This window comes from Mobula birostris, chromosome 12 (assembly GCF_030028105.1).
Source record: "Mobula birostris isolate sMobBir1 chromosome 12, sMobBir1.hap1, whole genome shotgun sequence".
Lineage (NCBI taxonomy): Eukaryota > Metazoa > Chordata > Chondrichthyes > Myliobatiformes > Myliobatidae > Mobula > Mobula birostris.
The window spans coordinates 80,408,515-80,432,411 of record NC_092381.1 but is presented as its reverse complement, the minus strand read 5'-3'; positions in this window follow the sequence as shown (position 1 = coordinate 80,432,411).

The window sequence follows — 23,897 nt, the reverse complement described above, 5'->3', positions numbered from 1 at the left end:
GGTGGTGTTGATAACAAGGAGAGTAGCCTCAGACTACAAGATGATATTAGTAAGTTGGTAACATCGCCAGAGCAATGATAGAGAAAGATTAGAATCATAGAAACATAGAAAACCTACACCACAATACAGGCTCTTTGGTCCACAAAGCTGTGCCAAACATGTACTTACTTTAGAAATTACTACGGTTACCCATAGTCCTCTATTTTTCTAAGCTCCATATACCTATCCAAAAGTCCCTTAAAAGACCCTATCGTATCTGTCTCCACCACCCTTGCCGGCAGCCCATTCCACACACTCACCACTCTGTGGAAAAAACTTACCCCTGACATCTCCTCTGTACCTGCTTCCAAGCACCTTAAATCTGTACCCGCTTGTGGCAGCCATTTCAGCCCTGGGAAAAAACCTCTGACTATCCACACGATTAGTGCCTCTCGTCATCTTATACACCTCTATTAGGTCACCTCTCATCCTTCGTCGCTCCAAGGAGAAAAGGCTGAGTTCACTCAACCTGTCTTCATAAGGCATGCTCCCCAATGCAGGCAATATCCTTGTAAATCTCCTCTGCACCTTTTCTATGGTTTCCACATCCTTCTTGTAGTGAGGCGACCAGAACTGAGCACAGTACTCCAAGTGGGGTCTGACCAGGGTCCTATATAGCTGCAGCATTACCTCTCAGCTCCTAAATTCAAGTCCATGATTGATGAAGGCCAATACACCGTATGCCCTCTTAACCACAGAGTCAACCTGCGCAGTTGCTTTGAGCGTCCTATGGATTCGGATCCCAGGATCCCTCTGATCCTCCACACTGCCAAGAGTCTTACCATTAATACTATATTCTGTCATCATATTTGACCTACCAAAATGAACCACTTCACACTTATCTGGGATGAACTCCATCTGCCACTTCTCAGCCCAGTTTTGCATTCTATCAATGTCCCGCCGTAACCTCTGACAGCCCTTCACACTATCCACAACACCTCCAACCCTTTGTTTAATCCTGATAGTTGTGAGCTGACTTGTTTGGGAAGATGGAAAAGGCAAGTGCATACACACCATATGGTGGGGCCCCAGGGAGTATTGAAAAAAAGAGGGATCCTATTGTGCAGGTCCAAATTCGATAGGAGGCAAGAGATATACCGTAGATAAGGTGGTAAGGGAGATATATAAGGTGGATGACTTCATTATTTGGACATAATATATAAGAGCAGGAATGCAATGTACAACTTTAGATTTCACTGCTTAAGCCACATAGAGCATATTGTGTGCATTTCTCATCATCATACACAGTGGCGTAGTGGTTAGTGTGACGTTATTACGCCTTGGGGCATCGGAGTTCAGAGTTCAATTCCGGCACCCTCTGTAAACAAGTTTGCACATACACGAGAGAAAATCTGCAGAGTACAATTGATGTTTCGGACAGAGACCCTTCAGTGTGTGCCTGGCTTTCCTCCGGGTGCTCTGGTTTCCTTCCACAGTCCGAAGACTGACTGGTTAGTAGGTCACTTGGTCATTGTAAATTGTCCCCTGCTGAGGCTAGGGTTAAATCGGTGGGTTGCTGGGTGCCACGGCTCTGCGGGCCAGAAAGGCTTGCTTCATGCTGAATCTCTAAATAACATAAATAATAAATAAATATATACTATAGGAAGGATGCGATTGTACTGGGCAGGGAACGGAGGTGAGAAGGGAGAGACTTAACTGGAAGCTGAAGGGCCACATATTAGCAACACTTAAGAAACCTTTAGACAGATACATGGATAGGAAAGGTGTATGGGCCAAAGGAGGGTAAGTGGGACTATTGTAGATGGACATTGTGGTTGCTATGGACCAGTTAGACCGAAAGGCACGTTCCCATTCTGACCCGAAGATGCCTGCAAATCTTCAACAGCCATCAAATCCATCTCCGTGCAAACTTCCAAACAGAATGTACAGCATCTCAGGCCATTAATTTCCAATGAAAATATTGCCTGCACCTCAGCAGCATAAATCCACACTGTAAAGCTGTATCTGCACTGGCTAACTTCAAATCACTTGATTCACCTCACACTTACACCTAGAGTCATAGAACAATTCTGTCCTGGAAACTTCCTCCTAATTTTTTTCTCACTCTTTCCAGTTTATATAACCATATAAATTATTTCATGTTTTCTCTCCTTATGGTTTTTTTTCAGTTCCCCTCTGTTGGTTTTTAAGAGCATCCCAATCCTCTAACTTTCCACTAATTTTTGGTTTTATGCTGCCTTTAACTTCCCTTGTCAGTCATGGTGGCATAAACTTCTCTTTAGAATACTTCTTCTTATTTTGAATACTTCTTCATTTTTGAAATGTATCTATCCTGTACCTTTTGAAATACTTAAAGAAACTCTAGCCATTGCTATTCTGCCATCATCCCAGATAGTGTTTCCTACTCATCAACTTTGGCCAGCTCCTCTCTCATGCTTCAGGAATTCCCTTAACTCCACTGTAATACTGATATATCTGACTTTAGCTTCTCCCTCTCAAACTGCAGAGTGAATTCTATGATCACTGTTTCCCAAGGGTCTTTTACCTGAAGCTCCCTAATCAATTTTGACCCTGGATTAACAGTTCTGTACGAGCAACACTTATCGTGTGACATAGAGCTTACATTGCTGGGAATCAGCAGGAACTGAAGAAATGCAGCTACGATCTGTGTAATCATCAGGGCAGCGAAACAACAATACAGGGTTCAGGATTCAGTCTCAACTCTCCACCAACAGCACACGCAGCTTATGGCAACATCTGCACACCATCACAGACTTCAAAGGTAAATGCAGTGGATTTATCAATATCACTGCCTCTCTGCTAGGCAAGCTAAATCTTTTTTTTAACGCTCAATTCAGTGTTGCCAATACTGATGAGCCCGAGGAGAGCTGCTGATGTGATCTGCAGCCTGGTCATCTCTGAGGCTGAAGTACACAGGTGTTTCCAACGAGTCTGTGCGATCTGACGGCATCCCAGGATGGGTACTCAGGATGTGTGTGGCACAACTGGCGAGTGTGTTTACAGACATTGTTAATCTCTCCCTCTCCCAGTGTAGAGTGCCCTCCTGCTTCAAATTATCCACCATTGTTCCTGTATCTAAAAAGACCAAGGTAACATGTCTGAACAACTGGCGTCCTGTTGCAATGACTTCAATAATAAGTAAATGCTTTGAGGGGCAGATCAAGGACTACATCTGCAGCTTGCTGCCACCCACAGTGGACCCACTACAATTCGCCTACCGAAACAACCGATCGACAGATGACACGATAGCCACTGCTCTACGTACTGTCCTTACACATCTGGAGAAGAGGGATGCTTATGTGAGAATGCTGTCCTTGGACTACAGTTCATTATTCAACACCCTAACTCCATCCGGGCTCAACAAGAAGCTCAGAAAGCTCAGCCTTCACCCTGCCTTGTGTAGCAGGATCCTGGACTTCCTGTCAGATCGCCCACAGGTGGTAAGAGTGGGCTCCCTCACCTCTGCCCCTGCTACCCTCAACACAGGTGCCCTTCAGGGCTGTGTACTAAGCCCCCTCCTTTACTCTTTGTACACCCAAACTGTGTCATTTAACTATGTCTTTCCAATAACTAGGTGACTAAAACTGTACATAGTTCTCCAAGTGTGTCCTCCAGCTGCAATGTGATACCCCAGTTCCTATACTCAGTTCTCTGACTAAAGGAGGCCAGCATGCTAAGGTCCTTTTTCACCACCCTGTTTACCTGTAATGTCACTTTCAATGAGCTACGTACTTGTCATCCTCCATTCCATTACACTCCCTCATGCCCTATTATTCATACGTGGTATGGTCTGATTTTCCAAATGACATTGCCTCACATTTAACCTGCATTGCAATCTATTTGCCACTCTTTGTATTCGGACATTATGCCCTCCGGTCCTAGACTCCACCTCCATAGAAAATATCCTCTCTATGTTCACCCTATCTAGGCCTTTCAATATTCAATGAGATCCCCCTCATTCTTCTGAATGCCAGTGAGTACGGGGCCAGAGTCATCAAACACTACTCATACATTAATCATTTTATTCCTGAGATAATTTGTGTGAACTCCTGCTGATCATCTCCAATGTCAGCACATTGTTTCTTAGATGGGGGGACCAAAACTGCTCCCAATACTCCAAGTGCTGTCTGACCAACGCATTATAAAGCCTCATTATGGCCCACTTCCCTAACTGATTGAGATTACTCTGTAACATATGATAACTCTCTTCACTATCAGAAACACCTCCTAATTTTATGTTATCTGCAAACTTGCTGATGAAGGCTTGTGTATGCACTTCTATGTCATTTATATAAAGAACAAATAACAAGTGTACCAACAGTGGATCCCTATGGCACACCACTGGACACCGGCCTGTATTCCAAAAGACAGCTTTCAACCACAACTCTCTGCTTCTTCCCTTTGAGATCATTCTGAATCTACCTAACTCACCCTGAATTCCAAAGAACCTAATCTTTCAGACCAGCTTGCCACGCAGTACATTGTCGAAGGCCTTGCTAAAGTCCAAATAGACAACATCTGCTGTCCTACTCTCATCTACTCTTTAGATCACCTTTACAAAGAACTCTAAAACATTTGTTAAATGTAAAATCCCACACACTTCCTCTGCTATGAAGTTAGGGAAAGCTTGTTTCAAAACTGCTTAAAAATTCTTTAGAAATATTTGTAATGTTGAAAATTCATAAGTCATCTCAGTCGTATTTACAAATATCCAAAATTCAAATATTTGTAACACAGAGAAGGCCAGTATGCAAAAGCATGATGAGTGGATTGTGGATAGAGTGGGTAGTGGGAAAATGTCCCTATAGCAGAGGTTTCTCAAACTGGAGGACATGGGTTTAGAATGAGATAGGAGGGGTAGAGAGAATCTGAAGATGACTTTGTTTCACCCAGACACTTGTTAAAATCTGAATACATTACCTAGGTGTGTAATGGAGGCAATGCTTATCCAGTCTAAAATGTCAAAGGTGATGGAACAAGTGCTGGTAAATGGAGTTAGCATAGATAGACACACAGTGGAAGTTCCTGTTTCTGTACTGTATAATATCAACATCGTTATGTGCTGTGCTGTATGATGTGGGCGATCATGGTCAAATGATCATGATCGTTCTTGGCGAACTTTTCGACAGAATTGGTTTGCCATTGCCTTCTTCTGGACAGTGTCTTTACAAGGCAGGAGACCTCAGACATTATCAATACCCTTCAGAGAGTGTCTGCCTGGTGTCAGTGGTCACAGAACCAGGACTTGTGATATGCACTGGCTGCTCATACGACCATCCACCACCTGCTGCCATAGTTTCACGTGACCCTGATCGGGGGACTGACTGGTGCTATGGCTTGCCCAGAGGTGACCTGCAGGCTAGTGGAGAGAAGAAGCACCTTACACCTCCTTTGGTAGAGATGTATCTCCACCCCACCACTCTCTACTATATAACACAATGACTTTATGATTGATTATTGACAACTTCTCTTACTTGAGCCTGTTGAAGAGGAGTTTTCAAGCAAAGCATGGTCGGCAACATCCACCCACATTCAAAGTTTTTATATTTTAAGGTTTATTTAATGAGTGTAGACAAAATATAGTACACTGAGAAAACTACGAATTAAATGTTACAAAGTTTTTAACACAATTTGACTAATAACAATAAAAGTCCAGCAGTTTACCATTCAAATATATCAAGGAATATATAATATATACATACACACGTATATGCAAAAACATAAATAATTGCAATTTAGCAATGATTCCTTAACATTCAATATCATTACCATCACTGTATGCACCCTTTAGCAACATCCTGGGGATTCCCATTAACCAGACTCTCAGCTAGACCAGACTATCGGTCAAAGGCTGGAGAAACCGGGAATGAGAGACTGACCTTCCAACACCCAAAGTCTTTGTGCCATCACCACCCTCCATTTGCCTAGATCAATGCTGGTTCAACAACCTCAAGAAGGTTTATCACCATCCAGGACTATGGTGTGTGTTTGTTTGGAAGCCAGTTAACCCGTCACAGCGAGCACTGTCAGATGACTGGGCCCACGTGAAGAGGAATGACAGGCTCCTCTGTAGAGACAGAAACAAGAGTTTATTCACAGGAATTCTAACTGAACATTGGTGGTTTGACCAAGCAACACAGTGAGATGAAGCGCTTGTGAAATACACAAGGACCCCGCAATCTAAGCTAATTGGGAATTCGCTTTAAATAAGCACAATATGCTGAAAACCCGTGTCAGTCAAAATAAAGTTAACAAGATTAAGCAGGAAGCACAAGGGCTTAATGACTAGATAAGACAACAATTAACAAAATACAGGGCACATGACACAACCACCCTAAATAATCATCTCTCCATCACTAATGCACAGTAGCCACAGTGGATATACCATTTACAAATGCAATTTGCCTAGGCTACTCTGATATTCCTTTCAAACTCAGAGAGTCTATTAGCAAGGAGAATGACAGCAGGCGCATAGCAACATTGTCACCTGCAGATTCCTTACCAAGTCACACAGAGTTCTGATTAGGAACTATATTTCCTCTCCGTTTCCTGGGTTTCCTTACACATTGCTATTCTGAGAACAGCTTCACCCGAGATTTGCTTGCATCGTGCACTGGGGGGCTCTCTTTACTTACCTGATGAGTTAACATGCCTTTTATACAGGAGCAGTTGTCATCAGGTGATGCCCAACCTTTATAGAGTGTTTCAACCTTTAACCACTACACTCTTCAGCTGGTGGGTCGGCAGTGGTGGTCAGGTCACTGCCCATCTGCTCCTGACTTCCAGCTCAACTCCTCTCACCTGCTCCACACCCAGCAAGAGGCTCCTCCTGCTTCCTCCCCCATCCTGTGAGCTGCTTGTTTCTTGCTTTTTCATCAAGGCCCACTGCAGACAGCAACCTCCATGTTGACCTCGCCGTGAACCCCCTATAGCTGATCTCCATGGGGAAATAGCCACGTCTGCCATCCTTTGTCCCTACACTCCTGGACTAAGGACTGGAACCGAAGGGCCTTCCTCTCATGAGCCTCCTTGTATCCTTCCTGCCATAGCACTGTGAGCTCCACCAGGATGATGTTCTTGTCTTCAGTGGACCACAGTACGATGTCTGGTCAAAGTGTGTTTTGCACCACTTCCGGGAACTGTAGCTTCCTCCTCATACTGACCTTCATCTCCCATGATGTGGCAGTTTGCAGCAGATTGGATTTAGGCCTCTTTGATATGACTGGCGTGGCCCTCTTCCAGTTTGCCCCTCGGCCAGCTGGTCTCTTTTTACACCTTTCCCATTCCAGTATGTCAACAAGGGACAGCAAGAGCTTGTCGTGGTATCACCTATACCGTCCTTATGTTAAAACTGTTTTGCATCCTGATTATAAAGCTTGCAGTTAGGTCCTCTCTCAGCCCCCTTGTGTGCAGCTGGGATGGTGTCGATACCCGCCTTTCGTCCTCACGATCCCATAACTCTGCTTGGACCATACCATGCCTGTCCCTTGCACTTGCATACCCCCATCGTTGCTGGCAATACCCTTCCTGGGAGAGGAATAGAACATTTATTACATGTGCTGACTCATGGATTTTTTTGTGGGGATGCAAATAAATATGAGGCAAAAAAGTGGAGTGTAATCCAACGACCAAATTCATGAGTTATATGCATCCAGTTTCCTCACTGGGCCAAAATTGGAAACATGCTCCCATCATGATTAATTTGTTTGTTTTAGAGAAATAAAATAATTCTGTACAATAAGAGTTTATCTTGTTATGTACAGTACGTGATATTTGGAAAGCATCATGGGTAATGTAAGATGACAGGATGAAATTCACAGGTATGTTATGCTCGTAATGCCTGGAGTGTTATGAATAAATTGTTTCTTAACAAAAAAAAACTGCTGGGGGCAAGAACATCTCAGAAATTTCTGGCCCGGTTCTAAGATGTCTCACTGAGCTTGCACGGAAAAGATACGCCAGCTCAGAAGGTTGCACTCACTGGCATTTTCTTTCTGTTCAAACTCTGTGAGGAAAGGATGTGGGGAAAGGAAAGCATTCTCTAGATATGAAGCACTCTTCATGAAAGACAACTATGCAGCTTGAATTTTCCATCATTTTTATGTAAGGTTAAATCCTGCTTTTCTGCTTTGCCACATCTTAAATTTCTAATTACCCAAAGCCTTATAAAGTCTTATTGATATTTAAAGTAAAGCCACTATTAAACATCAATAAATTTAGACATGCACCGCTCTATTGATGTGGCGAGGTTCCAACCAGATTGTCACAGGAGCACCTTGCAGTGTTGCAAAGGGATCGATGAATGGGAATTCTTGTGTGTTCCTGATGTCCAGATGCAGAAATTGTATTGGGTTCATTGGGGTGACTCTGGTTTGAAAGAGTCCAGTCAAGTTTCACAACTGGAGAATCTAACCAAAAACTGGCGTACGCACAATTTATTCAGTGTCAATCTTCAATTGCAGAAGGATAGGAGAGCGAAAAAACAAGGCTATCTAAATTCTTATTTATGATTCCTAATTCGAGAGACTTTTGCAAGTGGAAACTTTCTCTATGCATGTGCTTTGTTTTATATGCGGTTCTCTAGAAGAATTTTATAAAATATTGCTTAGGAGGAATATTTTGAAGCCATGGAACTGTGAAGATGTAGCAGCACAACACTAGATTGTCTGAGAACAAGAAACCAGAGACAAATGCAGATAATGATCTTCTATCCAGAAAGTGGTTTGTGGTGGTGTTCTCCAAGAATCAGTTTTAGTTCACACTAAGTGTATGCTCTGCAGAAGGCATTAAATAGTCTGCTTTTGAAATGGAAATGATCAAAAGATAGACAGTGAAGTTTGACGTAGGATATTGATGTGAGAAGACATGACCAGTAAAGTTCAGTATAAAGAAGCGATGCGTTTGAAGGAAGAAGTATGATAAACTGTACCTCTGGCCACTTTATTAGATACACCTGTGCACCTGCTCGTTAATGCAAATATCTAACCAGCGAATCATGTGGCAGAAGCTCTATGCATAAAAGCACATAGACATGGTCAGGAGGTTCAGTTGTTGTTCAGACCAAACATCAGAAAGTGATCTAAGGAAGAATTGTGATCTAAGTGACTTTGACAGTGGTATGTTTGTTCATGCCAGACAGGTGGGGTTTGAGTAGCTCCTGGGATTTTCACACACAACCATCTCTAGAGTTTATAGGGAATGATGTGATATGCAAAAGACACATCCAGTGAGCAGCAGTTCTGCAGGTGAAAATGGCTTGTTAATGAGGTGAGAATGGCCAGACTGGTTCGAGCTGACAGAACGGCGACAGTAACTCAAATAACCACGTGTTACAACAGTGGTGTGCAGAAGAGCATTTCTAAATGTACAACACATCAAACCTTGAAGAGGTTGGGCTACAGCAGCAGAAGACTATGAACATACACTCAGTGGCCACTTTATTAGGTACAGCAGGTACCTAATAAAGTGGCTAGCAAGTGTATATGACACAAGTCTGAAAAGAACAGATAAGCAAGGAAGTCTTGATTTGCATTTACATAAATCTTTAACGGTGACAAAGAACTTTATGGATAAAGGACATTATGGGTTACTTGGGTTGAAAAATAAAATGAACTGAAATCACAGCGGGCAACATGCTGGAACTTAAAGGACTGTTTCGGCTTTGGCTGAAGAAGTATATTCAGCTCTGAACACCACTAAACATTGCAGCATGTCTTGGAAAGAAACAAAGGAGATTCATCAGAGGATCTTATGAAGGATGATGAACTTTATTGGGAGGTTCTCCTTGATGGTGTTAGAGGTGGTTCCCAATGGCCACAACCTGCCAAATTTAGTACCACTTTTATAAACTACTTATGGACTTTTTCCATTGCTCCAATGTCTGTTTTATGATATGGAGAACAAAATGGAGAACTTATAGTTTCTGAAGTTTCAGTTAACCATAGAAACCATAGAAACTACAGCACAGAAACAGGCCTTTTGGCCCTTCTTGGCTGTGCCGAACCATTTTCTGCCTAGTCTCACTGACCTGCACACGGACCATATCCCTCCATACACCTCCCATCCATGTATCCGTCCAATTTTTTCTTAAATGTTAAAAAAGAACCTGCATTTACCACCTCATCTGGCAGCTTATTCCATACTCCCACCACTCTGTGTGTGAAGAAGCCCCCCCCTAATGTTCCCATTAACTTTTCCCCCCTCACCCTTAACCCATGTCCTCTGGTTTTTTTCTCCCCTTGCCTCAGGGGAAAAAGCCTGCTTGCATTCACTCTATCTATACCCATCATAATTTTATATACCTCTATCAAATCTCCCCTCATTCTTCTACGCTCCAGGAAATAAAGTCCTAACCTATTCAACCTTTCTCTGTAACTGAGTTTCTCAAGTCCTGGCAACATCCTTGTAAACCTTCTCTGCACTCTTTCAACCTTATTTATATCCTTCCTGTAATTTGGTGACCAAAACTGAACACAATACTCCAGATTCGGCCTCACCAATGCCTTATACAACCTCATCATAACATTCCAGCTCTTATACTCAATACTTTGATTAATAAAGGTCAATATACCAAAAGCTCTCTTTACGACCCTATCTACCTGTGATGCCACTTTTAGGGAATTTTGTATCTGTATTCCCAGATCCCTCTGTTCTACTGCACTCCTCAGTGCCTTACCATTAACTCTGTATGTTCTACCTTTGTTTGTCCTTCCAACGTGCAATACCTCACACTTGTCTGTATTAAACTCCATCTGCCATTTTTCAGCCCATTTTTCCAGCTGGTCCAAGTCCCTCTGCAGGCTCTGAAAATCTTCCTCATTGTCTACTACACCTCCAATCTTTGTATCATCAGCAAATTGGCTAATCCAATTTACCACATTATCATCCAGATGATTGATATAGATGACAAATAACAATGGACCCAGCACTGATCCCTGTGGCACACCACTAGTCACAGGCCTCCACTCAGAGAAGCAATTCTCTACTACCACTCTTTGGCTTCTTCCATTGAGCCAATGTCCAATCCAATTTACCACCTCTCCATGTATACCTAACGAATGAATTTTCCTAACTAACCTCCCATGCGGGACCTTGTCAAAGGCCTTACTGAAATCCATGTAGACAACATCCACTGCCTTCCCTTCATCCACTTTCCTGGTAACCTCCTCGAAGAACTCCAATAGATTGGTCAAATATAACCTACCACGCACAAAGCCATGTTGACTCTCCCTAATAAGCCCCTGTCTATCCAAATGCTTGTAGATTCTGTCTCTTAGTACTCCCTCCAATAACTTACCTACTACCGACGTTAAACTCACCAGCCTATAATTTCCTGGATTACTTTTCGATCCTTTTTTAAACAACGGAACAACATGAGCCACTCTCCAATCCTCCGGCACCTCACCTGTAGACAGCGACATTTTAAATATTTCTGCCAGGGCCTCTGCAATTTCAACACTAGTCTCCTTCAAGGTCCGAGGGAACACTCTGTCAGGTCCCGGGGATTTATCCACTTTAATTTTCCTCAAGACAGCAAGCACCTCCTCCTTTTTAATCTGTATAGTTTCCATGATCTCACTACTTGATTCCCTCAATTCCATAGACTTCATGCCAGTTTCCTTAGTAAATACAGACGCAAAAAACCTACTTAAGATTTCCCCCATTTCCTTTGGTTCCACACATAGCCGACCACTCTGATCTTCAAGAGGACCAATTTTATCCCTTACAATCCTTTTGCTCTTAATATACCTGTAAAAGCTCTTTGGATTATCCTTCACTTTGACTGCCAAGGCAACCTCATGTCTTCTTTTAGCCCTCCTGATTACTTTCTTAAGTATTTTCTTGCACTTCTTATACTCCTCAAGCACCTGATTTACTCCCTGTTTCCTATACATTTCATACAACTCCCTCTTCTTCTTTAACAGAGTTGCAATATCCCTTGAGAACCAAGGTTCCTTATTCGTATTCAATTTGCCTTTAATCCTGACAGGAACATACAAACTCTGCACCCTCAAAGTTTCCCCTTTGAAGGCTTCCCACCTACCAATCACATCTTTGCCAGAGAACAACCTGTTCCAATCCACGCTTTTTAGATCCTTTCTCATTTCTTCAAATTTGGCCTTCTTCCAGTTCAGAACCTCAACCCGAGGACCAGATCTATCCTTGTCCATGATCAAATTGAAACTAATGGTGTTATGATCACTGGAATAGTTGATTTCACTATTTCAGAATTCCCTGCCTTTGGAAGTAAATTCTAGTGTTTTGCTGTTTATAATTTCCCAAATCATTTTAATATTTCACACCATTAGGGCCCTTGTTAGATGGGGTGTTGAGAATTGTTCAGTTTTCTCCATCAAAATACACAGTCATGTTTATCTACAATATTACATTTCCCATTAACATAGCAGTCTGCATGTTTTATAATATCTTCTTGTAATATAGGGCGGTGGACTGGAAATACGCCTCTACCAAAGGAAGTGTAAGATGCTCCTTCCCTCCGCTAGCCGACATGTCACCACTGGAAAAGGTGTAGCCCCTGCTTAGCTTCCGCACCAGCCCCCCCACCCCGATCAGGGTCACATGAAGCCTTCAAAGCAAGTGGTAGATGGTCGTATGAGCCGCTAGTGCATTTCACAAGTTCTGGTTATGGAACCACTAACACCAGGCAGACAATCTCTAAGGCATTGATAATGGCTGGGGTCACCTGCCTTTAAAGACACTGTCCAGAAGAAGGCAATTACAAACCACTTCTGTATAAAAATTTGCCGAGAACAATGCTGGCTATGGAAAGAGAAAAGAATAAGAACAACAGCGTGAAAGGGTCTTCCCCACAGGCCATGATCACCCACATCATTGGACACGACACATAATGATGACGATGGTCTCGTAGTATGATACATTGCCTGCTTTTGATACTGTATAACTCATTTCTAAATTTAACTGCAACATTAATATAAAGCACAAATAGTAAGATGGCAAGCACTGGTCTTAGTGGAACACTGATTTCTATCTTCCTCCTGAAGAACAATAATCTGAAACTTACTAGTCATGCTGGAGGGTACAGAAGATACTTATTTTTACATTTGCTGAGATGTCAAGAACAAGTCAATGCAGACTCATTCACTGAATCATGTTAGAGGATAGGCTTTATGCTCAACACCAGCAGGGCAATGATCATCTACCATCGTGCCTCTGCTATACAGCACTGTATTCTGGCAATGAAAGCTCATGGCAAGAGCCTGGGAGAATGGTTCCACTTCTCATATCCAGTACTCAAACTACTCTAGAAGAAATGCAACATTACCACCGAGGCTGAAGCTGTGTACGGGGGTACCTTATTCCTCAGCTCCCATTGCTATAAACATAGTCTGAAAGCAATTTCTAGGAGAAGTTCAAAGTTTCTGTTTTCACCAGTCCTTTAAGTGTTGCAATGTGGCATAGCCTGAGTTGGTTTTAGTTTGTACGTATGTTTACTAGAATTATACACACTTGAAATATGTTAGCAAGGAAAACAGCATCATTGATGCATTGCTAGTGTTTATATCCTTAAACAAGACACACGAGTTAATGGCACTGGAATAGAATAATATATCATCTCTACATAGTGATGTTTTAGAATGAGAGAACATGCACTGTTGAATTTGCATCAGTATGCTGTAACTCAGAGAGCTGTAGTACTAATCCATTGCAGATGGTTGCATACCTCCAGCCTGACAAATATCCATCATATCTTTCTCTTCCAAAATGACTATTACATCTATACTACTACTGAACTTTTAATTCCATAGTCTGGAACAACTGATTTGTGGCTCTTTCCTAAATGCCTTTTGGAAGACCACAAACAAAATATTATCCACCTGCTTTAATACTTCTAAGAACTTGATCCAACTATTTAACCACAATTTTCCATCAACAATTTTATGGTGACTCATTTATTGGCCCAACATTACCAAATAATTGTCCTTAATTCCTCTAAATGTTTCTCTAAAATTGGCATTGGGTGATTCTCCTGCAATTGTCAAATTTAACCCTCTCTTATTTTTTGAACAGAGGCGTGACATCTCTAATTTTTCACCGACTCTGAGGTCAAGGTGATTCAGAGACGGTGGTCAACACTTCTGTAGAGGTTACCCTTACATTGTTGGATAAACTGGGATACAATTTAATTGCCCCAGGCAATTTTCCAATTCTATGGCCTACCAACCTTTTATGTACTTCCTTTTTATTTATCCCGTCCAGTATTCTGACAATCTCATCCTCACTTATTGCTCTGCAGAGTCATCATCCATTTTCCTCATGAAACATGATGTAAAATATCTATTATCCACCCCAGCCATGCTCTTGACTTCAGAAGACAATGCTTTTTTAATCTCAATCCACCATACAATCCCAGTGATTCATATTTCACTAATACTAATTTATAAACAACGAGACGAGATGGAGAAGAGACTAGAGGTGAGGCTGGAAACTGGAGACTGGAGACTGGAGGCAAGGCTGGAGGCTGGAGGCTGGAGACTAGAGACGAGGCTGGAGGCTGGAGGCTGGAGACTAGAGGCTGGAGGCTAGAGGCTAGAGGCTAGAGGCTAGAGGCTAGAGGCTAGAGACTAGAGACTAGAGACTGGAGGCTGGAGGCAGGAGGCTGGAGACTAGAGGCGAGGCTGGAGGCTGGAGACTAATGGCTCGAGGCTAGGCAAGAGACCAGGCGAGGCTTGGCAGGAGGCTGGAGATGAGTCCAGAGGCGAGGCTGGAAGCTGGAGGCTGGAGACTAGAGGCGAGGCTGGAGGTGAGGCTGGAGGCTAGAGGCTAGAGGCTAGAGGCAAGAGGCTAGAGGCCAGAGGCTAGAGGCGAGGCTGGAGGTTGGAGGCTGGAGACTGCAGGTGAGGCTGGAGGCTGGAGGCTAGAGGCTGGAGACTAGAGGCGAGGCTGGAGGCTGGAGGCCAGAGACTAGAGTCTACAGGCTCGAGGCTAGGCAAGAGACCAGGCGAGGCTTGGCAGGAGGCTGGAGGCTGGAAACTAGAGGCGAGGCTGGAGGCTGGAGACTAGATGCGAGGCTGGAGGCTGGAGAGTAGAGGCGAGGCTGGAGGCTGGAGACTAGAGGCGAAGCTGGAGGCTGGAGACTGGAGACTAGAGGCGAGGCTGGAGGCTGGAGGCTGGAGACTAGATGCGAAGCTGGAGGCTGGAGACTAGAGGCGAGGCTGGAGGCTGGAGACTAGAGGCGAAGCTGGAGGCTGGAGACTAGAGACTAGAGGCGAGGCTGGAGGCTGGAGACTAGAGGCGAGGCTGGAGGCTGGAGACTAGAGACTAGAGACTAGAGACTATAGACTAGAGGAGAGGCTGGAGGCTGGAGACTAGAGGCGAGGCTGGAGGCTGGAGGCTGGAGACTAGAGGCGAGGCTGGAGGCTGGAGGCTGGAGACTAGAGGCGAGGCTGGAGGCTGGAGGCTGGAGACTAGAGGCGAGGCTGGAGGCTGGAGGCTGGAGACTAGAGTCTACAGGCTCGAGGCTAGGCAAGAGGCCAGGCGAGGCTTGGTGGGAGGCTGGAGACGAGACTAGAGGCGAGGCTGGAAGCTAGAGGCTGGAGACTATAGGTGAGGCTGGAGACTGGAGACTGGAGACTGGAGGCAAGGCTGGAGGCTGGAGGCTGGAGACTAGAGGCGAGGCTGGAGGCTGGAGACTAGAGACTAGAGACTAGAGGTGAGGTTGGAGGCTGGAGGCTGGAGACGAGACTAGAGTCTACAGGCTCGAGGCTAGGCAAGAGACCAGGCGAGGCTTGGCAGGAGGCTGGAGGCTGGAAACTAGAGGCGAGGCTGGAGGCTGGAGACTAGATGCGAGGCTGGAGGCTGGAGAGTAGAGGCGAGGCTGGAGGCTGGAGACTAGAGGCGAAGCTGGAGGCTGGAGACTGGAGACTAGAGGCGAGGCTGGAGGCTGGAGGCTGGAGACTAGATGCGAAGCTGGAGGCTGGAGACTAGAGGCGAGGCTGGAGGCTGGAGACTAGAGGCGAGGCTGGAGGCTGGAGACTAGAGACTAGAGACTAGAGACTATAGACTAGAGGAGAGGCTGGAGGCTGGAGACTAGAGGCGAGGCTGGAGGCTGGAGGCTGGAGACTAGAGGCGAGGCTGGAGGCTGGAGGCTGGAGACTAGAGGCGAGGCTGGAGGCTGGAGGCTGGAGACTAGAGGCGAGGCTGGAGGCTGGAGGCTGGAGACTAGAGTCTACAGGCTCGAGGCTAGGCAAGAGGCCAGGCGAGGCTTGGTGGGAGGCTGGAGACGAGACTAGAGGCGAGGCTGGAAGCTAGAGGCTGGAGACTATAGGTGAGGCTGGAGACTGGAGACTGGAGACTGGAGGCAAGGCTGGAGGCTGGAGGCTGGAGACTAGAGGCGAGGCTGGAGGCTGGAGACTAGAGACTAGAGACTAGAGGTGAGGTTGGAGGCTGGAGGCTGGAGACGAGACTAGAGGCGAGGCTAGAGGCTGGAGGCTGGAGATGAGACTAGAGACGAGGCTGGAGACTGGAGACTGGAGGCTGGAGACTAGAGGCGAGGCTGGAGGCTAGAGGCTGGAGACTAGAGACGAGGCTGGAGGCTGGAGGCTGGAGACTAGAGGCGAGGCTGGAGGCTGGAGACTAGAGGCGAGGCTGGAGGCTGGAGGCTGGAGGTTGGAGACTAGAGGCGAGGCTGGAGGCTGGAGGTTGGAGACTAGAGGCGAGGCTGGAGGCTGGAGGCTAGAGGCTAGAGGCTAGAGGCTAGAGGCTAGAGGCTAGAGACTAGAGACTAGAGACTAGAGACTAGAGACTAGAGACTGGAGGCTGGAGGCTGGAGGCTGGAGGCTGGAGACTAGAGGCGAGGCTGGAGGCTGGAGACTAACGGCTCGAGGCTAGGCAAGAGACCAGGCGAGGCTTGGCAGGAGGCTGGAGACGAGACTAGAGGCGAGGATGGAAGCTGGAGGCTGGAGACTAGAGGCGAGGCTGGAGGCTGGAGGCTTGAGGCTGGAGACTAGAGGCGAGGCTGGAGGCTGGAGACTAGAGACTAGAGACTAGAGGTGAGGTTGGAGGCTGGAGGCTGGAGACGAGACTAGAGGCGAGGCTAGAGGCTGGAGGCTGGAGATGAGACTAGAGACGAGGCTGGAGACTGGAGACTGGAGGCTGGAGACTAGAGGCGAGGCTGGAGGCTAGAGGCTGGAGACTAGAGACGAGGCTGGAGGCTGGAGGCTGGAGACTAGAGGCGAGGCTGGAGGCTGGAGACTAGAGGCGAGGCTGGAGGCTGGAGACTAGAGACTAGAGACTAGAGGTGAGGTTGGAGGCTGGAGGCTGGAGACAAGACTAGAGGCGAGGCTAGAGGCTGGAGGCTGGAGATGAGACTAGAGACGAGGCTGGAGACTGGAGACTGGAGGCTGGAGACTAGAGGCGAGGCTGGAGGCTAGAGGCTGGAGACTAGAGACGAGGCTGGAGGCTGGAGGCTGGAGACTAGAGGCGAGGCTGGAGGCTGGAGACTAGAGGCGAGGCTGGAGGCTGGAGGCTGGAGGTTGGAGACTAGAGGCGAGGCTGGAGGCTGGAGACTAGAGGCGAGGCTGGAGGCTGGAGGCTGGAGAGAAGAGGTGAGGCTGGAGGCTGGAGGCTGGAGACTAGAGGCGAGGCTGGATGCTGGAGGCTGGAGACTAGAGGTGAGGCTGGAGACTGGAGGCTGGAGACTAGAGGCGAGGCTGGAGGCTGGAGGCTGGAGACTAGAGGTGAGGCTGGAGGCTGGAGGCTAGAGGCTAGAGGCTAGAGACTAGAGACTAGAGACTAGAGACTGGAGGCTGGAGGCTGGAGACTAGAGGCGAGGCTGGAGGCTGGAGACTAATGGCTCGAGGCTAGGCAAGAGACCAGGCGAGGCTTGGCAGGAGGCTGGAGATGAGACTAGAGGCGAGGCTGGAAGCTGGAGGCTGGAGACTAGAGGCGAGGCTGGAGACTGGAGACTGGAGGTGAGGCTGGAGGCTAGAGGCTAGAGGCTAGAGGCTAGAGGCAAGAGGAGAGGCTGGAGGCTGGAGGCCAGAGACTAGAGTCTACAGGCTCGAGGCTAGGCAAGAGACCAGGCGAGGCTTGGCAGGAGGCTGGAGGCTGGAAACTAGAGGCGAGGCTGGAGGCTGGAGACTAGATGCGAGGCTGGAGGCTGGAGAGTAGAGGCGAGGCTGGAGGCTGGAGACTAGAGGCGAAGCTGGAGGCTGGAGACTGGAGACTAGAGGCGAGGCTGGAGGCTGGAGGCTGGAGACTAGATGCGAAGCTGGAGGCTGGAGACTAGAGGCGAGGCTGGAGGCTGGAGACTAGAGGCGAAGCTGGAGGCTGGAGACTAGAGACTAGAGGCGAGGCTGGAGGCTGGAGACTAGAGGCGAGGCTGGAGGCTGGAGACTAGAGACTAGAGACTAGAGACTATAGACTAGAGGAGAGGCTGGAGGCTGGAGACTAGAGGCGAGGCTGGAGGCTGGAGGCTGGAGACTAGAGGCGAGGCTGGAGGCTGGAGGCTGGAGACTAGAGGCGAGGCTGGAGGCTGGAGGCTGGAGACTAGAGGCGAGGCTGGAGGCTGGAGGCTGGAGACTAGAGTCTACAGGCTCGAGGCTAGGCAAGAGGCCAGGCGAGGCTTGGTGGGAGGCTGGAGACGAGACTAGAGGCGAGGCTGGAAGCTAGAGGCTGGAGACTATAGGTGAGGCTGGAGACTGGAGACTGGAGACTGGAGGCAAGGCTGGAGGCTGGAGGCTGGAGACTAGAGGCGAGGCTGGAGGCTGGAGACTAGAGACTAGAGACTAGAGGTGAGGTTGGAGGCTGGAGGCTGGAGACGAGACTAGAGTCTACAGGCTCGAGGCTAGGCAAGAGACCAGGCGAGGCTTGGCAGGAGGCTGGAGGCTGGAAACTAGAGGCGAGGCTGGAGGCTGGAGACTAGATGCGAGGCTGGAGGCTGGAGAGTAGAGGCGAGGCTGGAGGCTGGAGACTAGAGGCGAAGCTGGAGGCTGGAGACTGGAGACTAGAGGCGAGGCTGGAGGCTGGAGGCTGGAGACTAGATGCGAAGCTGGAGGCTGGAGACTAGAGGCGAGGCTGGAGGCTGGAGACTAGAGGCGAGGCTGGAGGCTGGAGACTAGAGACTAGAGACTAGAGACTATAGACTAGAGGAGAGGCTGGAGGCTGGAGACTAGAGGCGAGGCTGGAGGCTGGAGGCTGGAGACTAGAGGCGAGGCTGGAGGCTGGAGGCTGGAGACTAGAGGCGAGGCTGGAGGCTGGAGGCTGGAGACTAGAGGCGAGGCTGGAGGCTGGAGGCTGGAGACTAGAGTCTACAGGCTCGAGGCTAGGCAAGAGGCCAGGCGAGGCTTGGTGGGAGGCTGGAGACGAGACTAGAGGCGAGGCTGGAAGCTAGAGGCTGGAGACTATAGGTGAGGCTGGAGACTGGAGACTGGAGACTGGAGGCAAGGCTGGAGGCTGGAGGCTGGAGACTAGAGGCGAGGCTGGAGGCTGGAGACTAGAGACTAGAGACTAGAGGTGAGGTTGGAGGCTGGAGGCTGGAGACGAGACTAGAGGCGAGGCTAGAGGCTGGAGGCTGGAGATGAGACTAGAGACGAGGCTGGAGACTGGAGACTGGAGGCTGGAGACTAGAGGCGAGGCTGGAGGCTAGAGGCTGGAGACTAGAGACGAGGCTGGAGGCTGGAGGCTGGAGACTAGAGGCGAGGCTGGAGGCTGGAGACTAGAGGCGAGGCTGGAGGCTGGAGGCTGGAGGTTGGAGACTAGAGGCGAGGCTGGAGGCTGGAGGTTGGAGACTAGAGGCGAGGCTGGAGGCTGGAGGCTAGAGGCTAGAGGCTAGAGGCTAGAGGCTAGAGGCTAGAGACTAGAGACTAGAGACTAGAGACTAGAGACTAGAGACTAGAGACTAGAGACTAGAGACTAGAGACTGGAGGCTGGAGGCTGGAGGCTGGAGGCTGGAGACTAGAGGCGAGGCTGGAGGCTGGAGACTAACGGCTCGAGGCTAGGCAAGAGACCAGGCGAGGCTTGGCAGGAGGCTGGAGACGAGACTAGAGGCGAGGATGGAAGCTGGAGGCTGGAGACTAGAGGCGAGGCTGGAGGCTGGAGGCTTGAGGCTGGAGACTAGAGGCGAGGCTGGAGGCTGGAGACTAGAGACTAGAGACTAGAGGTGAGGTTGGAGGCTGGAGGCTGGAGACGAGACTAGAGGCGAGGCTAGAGGCTGGAGGCTGGAGATGAGACTAGAGACGAGGCTGGAGACTGGAGACTGGAGGCTGGAGACTAGAGGCGAGGCTGGAGGCTAGAGGCTGGAGACTAGAGACGAGGCTGGAGGCTGGAGGCTGGAGACTAGAGGCGAGGCTGGAGGCTGGAGACTAGAGGCGAGGCTGGAGGCTGGAGACTAGAGACTAGAGACTAGAGGTGAGGTTGGAGGCTGGAGGCTGGAGACAAGACTAGAGGCGAGGCTAGAGGCTGGAGGCTGGAGATGAGACTAGAGACGAGGCTGGAGACTGGAGACTGGAGGCTGGAGACTAGAGGCGAGGCTGGAGGCTAGAGGCTGGAGACTAGAGACGAGGCTGGAGGCTGGAGGCTGGAGACTAGAGGCGAGGCTGGAGGCTGGAGACTAGAGGCGAGGCTGGAGGCTGGAGGCTGGAGGTTGGAGACTAGAGGCGAGGCTGGAGGCTGGAGACTAGAGGCGAGGCTGGAGGCTGGAGGCTGGAGAGAAGAGGTGAGGCTGGAGGCTGGAGGCTGGAGACTAGAGGCGAGGCTGGATGCTGGAGGCTGGAGACTAGAGGTGAGGCTGGAGACTGGAGGCTGGAGACTAGAGGCGAGGCTGGAGGCTGGAGGCTGGAGACTAGAGGTGAGGCTGGAGGCTGGAGGCTAGAGGCTAGAGGCTAGAGACTAGAGACTAGAGACTAGAGACTGGAGGCTGGAGGCTGGAGACTAGAGGCGAGGCTGGAGGCTGGAGACTAATGGCTCGAGGCTAGGCAAGAGACCAGGCGAGGCTTGGCAGGAGGCTGGAGATGAGACTAGAGGCGAGGCTGGAAGCTGGAGGCTGGAGACTAGAGGCGAGGCTGGAGACTGGAGACTGGAGGTGAGGCTGGAGGCTAGAGGCTAGAGGCTAGAGGCTAGAGGCAAGAGGAGAGGCTGGAGGTTAGAGGCGAGGCTGGAGGTTGGAGGCTGTAGACTAGAGGCGAGGCTGGAGGCTGGAGGCTGGAGACTAGAGGCGAGGCTGGAGGCTGGAGGCTGGAGACTAGAGGCGAGGCTGGAGGCTGGAGGCTGGAGACTAGAGGCGAGGCTGGAGGCTGGAGGCTGGAGACTAGAGACTAGAGACTAGAGACTGGAGGCTGGAGGCTGGAGGCTGGAGGCTGGAGACTAGAGGCGAGGCTGGAGGCTGGAGACTAACGGCTCGAGGCTAGGCAAGAGACCAGGCGAGGCTTGGCAGGAGGCTGGAGATGAGACTAGAGGCGAGGATGGAAGCTGGAGGCTGGAGACTAGAGGCGAGGCTGGAGGCTGGAGGCTTGAGGCTGGAGACTAGAGGCGAGGCTGGAGGCTGGAGGCTAGAGACTAGAGTCTACAGGCTCGAGGCTAGGCAAGAGACCAGGCAAGGCTTGGCAGGAGGCTGGAGGCTGGAGACTAGAGGCGAGGCTGGAGGCTGGAGGCTGGAGACTAGAGGCTGGAGGCTGGAGGCTGGAGACTAGAGTCTACAGGCTCGAGGCTAGGCAAGAGACCAGGCGAGGCTTGGTAGGAGGCTGGAGACGAGACTAGAGGCGAGGCTGGAAGCTGGAGGCTGGAGACTATAGGTGAGGCTGGAGACTGGAGACTGGAGACTGGAGGCAAGGCTGGAGGCTGGAGGCTGGAGACTAGATGCGAGGCTGGAGGCTGGAGAGTAGAAGCGAAGCTGGAGGCTGGAGACTAGAGACTAGAGGCGAGACTGGAGGCTGGAGACTAGAGACTAGAGACTAGAAACTAGAGACTAGAGGAGAGGCTGGAGGCTGGAGACTAGAGGCGAAGCTGGAGGCTGGAGACTAGAGACTAGAGGCGAGGCTGGAGGCTGGAGACTAGAGACTAGAGACTAGAAACTAGAGACTAGAGGAGAGGCTGGAGGCTGGAGACTAGAGGCGAGGCTGGAGAATAGAGGCGAGGCTCGAGGCTGGATGCTGGAGGCTGGAGACTAGAGGCGAGGCTGGAGACTAGAGGCTGGAGGCTGGAGGCTGGAGGCTGGAGGCTGGAGACTAGAGTCTACAGGCTCGAGGCTAGGTTAGAGACCAGGCGAGGCTTGGTAGGAGGCTGGAGACGAGACTAGAGGCGAGGCTGGAGACTGGAGGCTGGAGACTGGAGGCTGGAGACTAGAGGCGAGGCTGGAGGCTGGAGACTAGAGACTAGAGACTAGAGGTGAGGTTGGAGGCTGGAGGCTGGAGACAAGACTAGAGGCGAGGCTAGAGGCTGGAGGCTGGAGATGAGACTAGAGACGAGGCTGGAGACTGGAGACTGGAGGCTGGAGACTAGAGGCGAGGCTGGAGGCTAGAGGCTGGAGACTAGAGACGAGGATGGAGGCTGGAGGCTGGAGACTAGAGGCGAGGCTGGAGGCTGGAGACTAGAGGCGAGGCTGGAGGCTGGAGGCTGGAGGTTGGAGACTAGAGGCGAGGCTGGAGGCTGGAGGTTGGAGACTAGAGGCGAGGCTGGAGGCTGGAGGCTGGAGAGAAGAGGCGAGGCTGGAGGCTGGAGGCTGGAGACTAGAGGCGAGGCTGGATGCTGGAGGCTGGAGACTAGAGGTGAGGCTGGAGACTGGAGGCTGGAGACTAGAGGCGAGGCTGGAGGCTGGAGGCTGGAGACTAGAGGTGAGGCTGGAGGCTGGAGGCTAGAGGCTAGAGGCTAGAGACTAGAGACTAGAGACTAGAGACTAGAGACTGGAGGCTGGAGGCTGGAGACTAGAGGCGAGGCTGGAGGCTGGAGACTAATGGCTCGAGGCTAGGCAAGAGACCAGGCGAGGCTTGGCAGGAGGCTGGAGATGAGACTAGAGGCAGGGCTGGAAGCTGGAGGCTGGAGACTAGAGGCGAGGCTGGAGACTGGAGACTGGAGGCGAGGCTGGAGGCTAGAGGCTAGAGGCTAGAGGCTAGAGGCAAGAGGAGAGGCTGGAGGTTAGAGGCGAGGCTGGAGGTTGGAGGCTGTAGACTAGAGGCGAGGCTGGAGGCTGGAGGCTGGAGACTAGAGGCGAGGCTGGAGGCTGGAGGCTGGAGACTAGAGGCGAGGCTGGAGGCTGGAGGCTGGAGACTAGAGGCGAGGCTGGAGGCTGGAGGCTGGAGACTAGAGACTAGAGACTAGAGACTAGAGACTGGAGGCTGGAGGCTGGAGGCTGGAGGCTGGAGACTAGAGGCGAGGCTGGAGGCTGGAGACTAACGGCTCGAGGCTAGGCAAGAGACCAGGCGAGGCTTGGCAGGAGGCTGGAGATGAGACTAGAGGCGAGGATGGAAGCTGGAGGCTGGAGACTAGAGGCGAGGCTGGAGGCTGGAGGCTTGAGGCTGGAGACTAGAGGCGAGGCTGGAGGCTGGAGGCTAGAGACTAGAGTCTACAGGCTCGAGGCTAGGCAAGAGACCAGGCAAGGCTTGGCAGGAGGCTGGAGGCTGGAGACTAGAGGCGAGGCTGGAGACTGGAGGCTGGAGACTAGAGGCTGGAGGCTGGAGGCTGGAGACTAGAGGCGAGGCTGGAGGCTGGAGGCTGGAGACTAGAGGCGAGGCTGGAGGCTGGAGGCTGGAGACTAGAGGCTGGAGGCTGGAGGCTGGAGACTAGAGTATACAGGCTCGAGGCTAGGCAAGAGACCAGGCGAGGCTTGGTAGGAGGCTGGAGACGAGACTAGAGGCGAGGCTGGAAGCTGGAGGCTGGAGACTATAGGTGAGGCTGGAGACTGG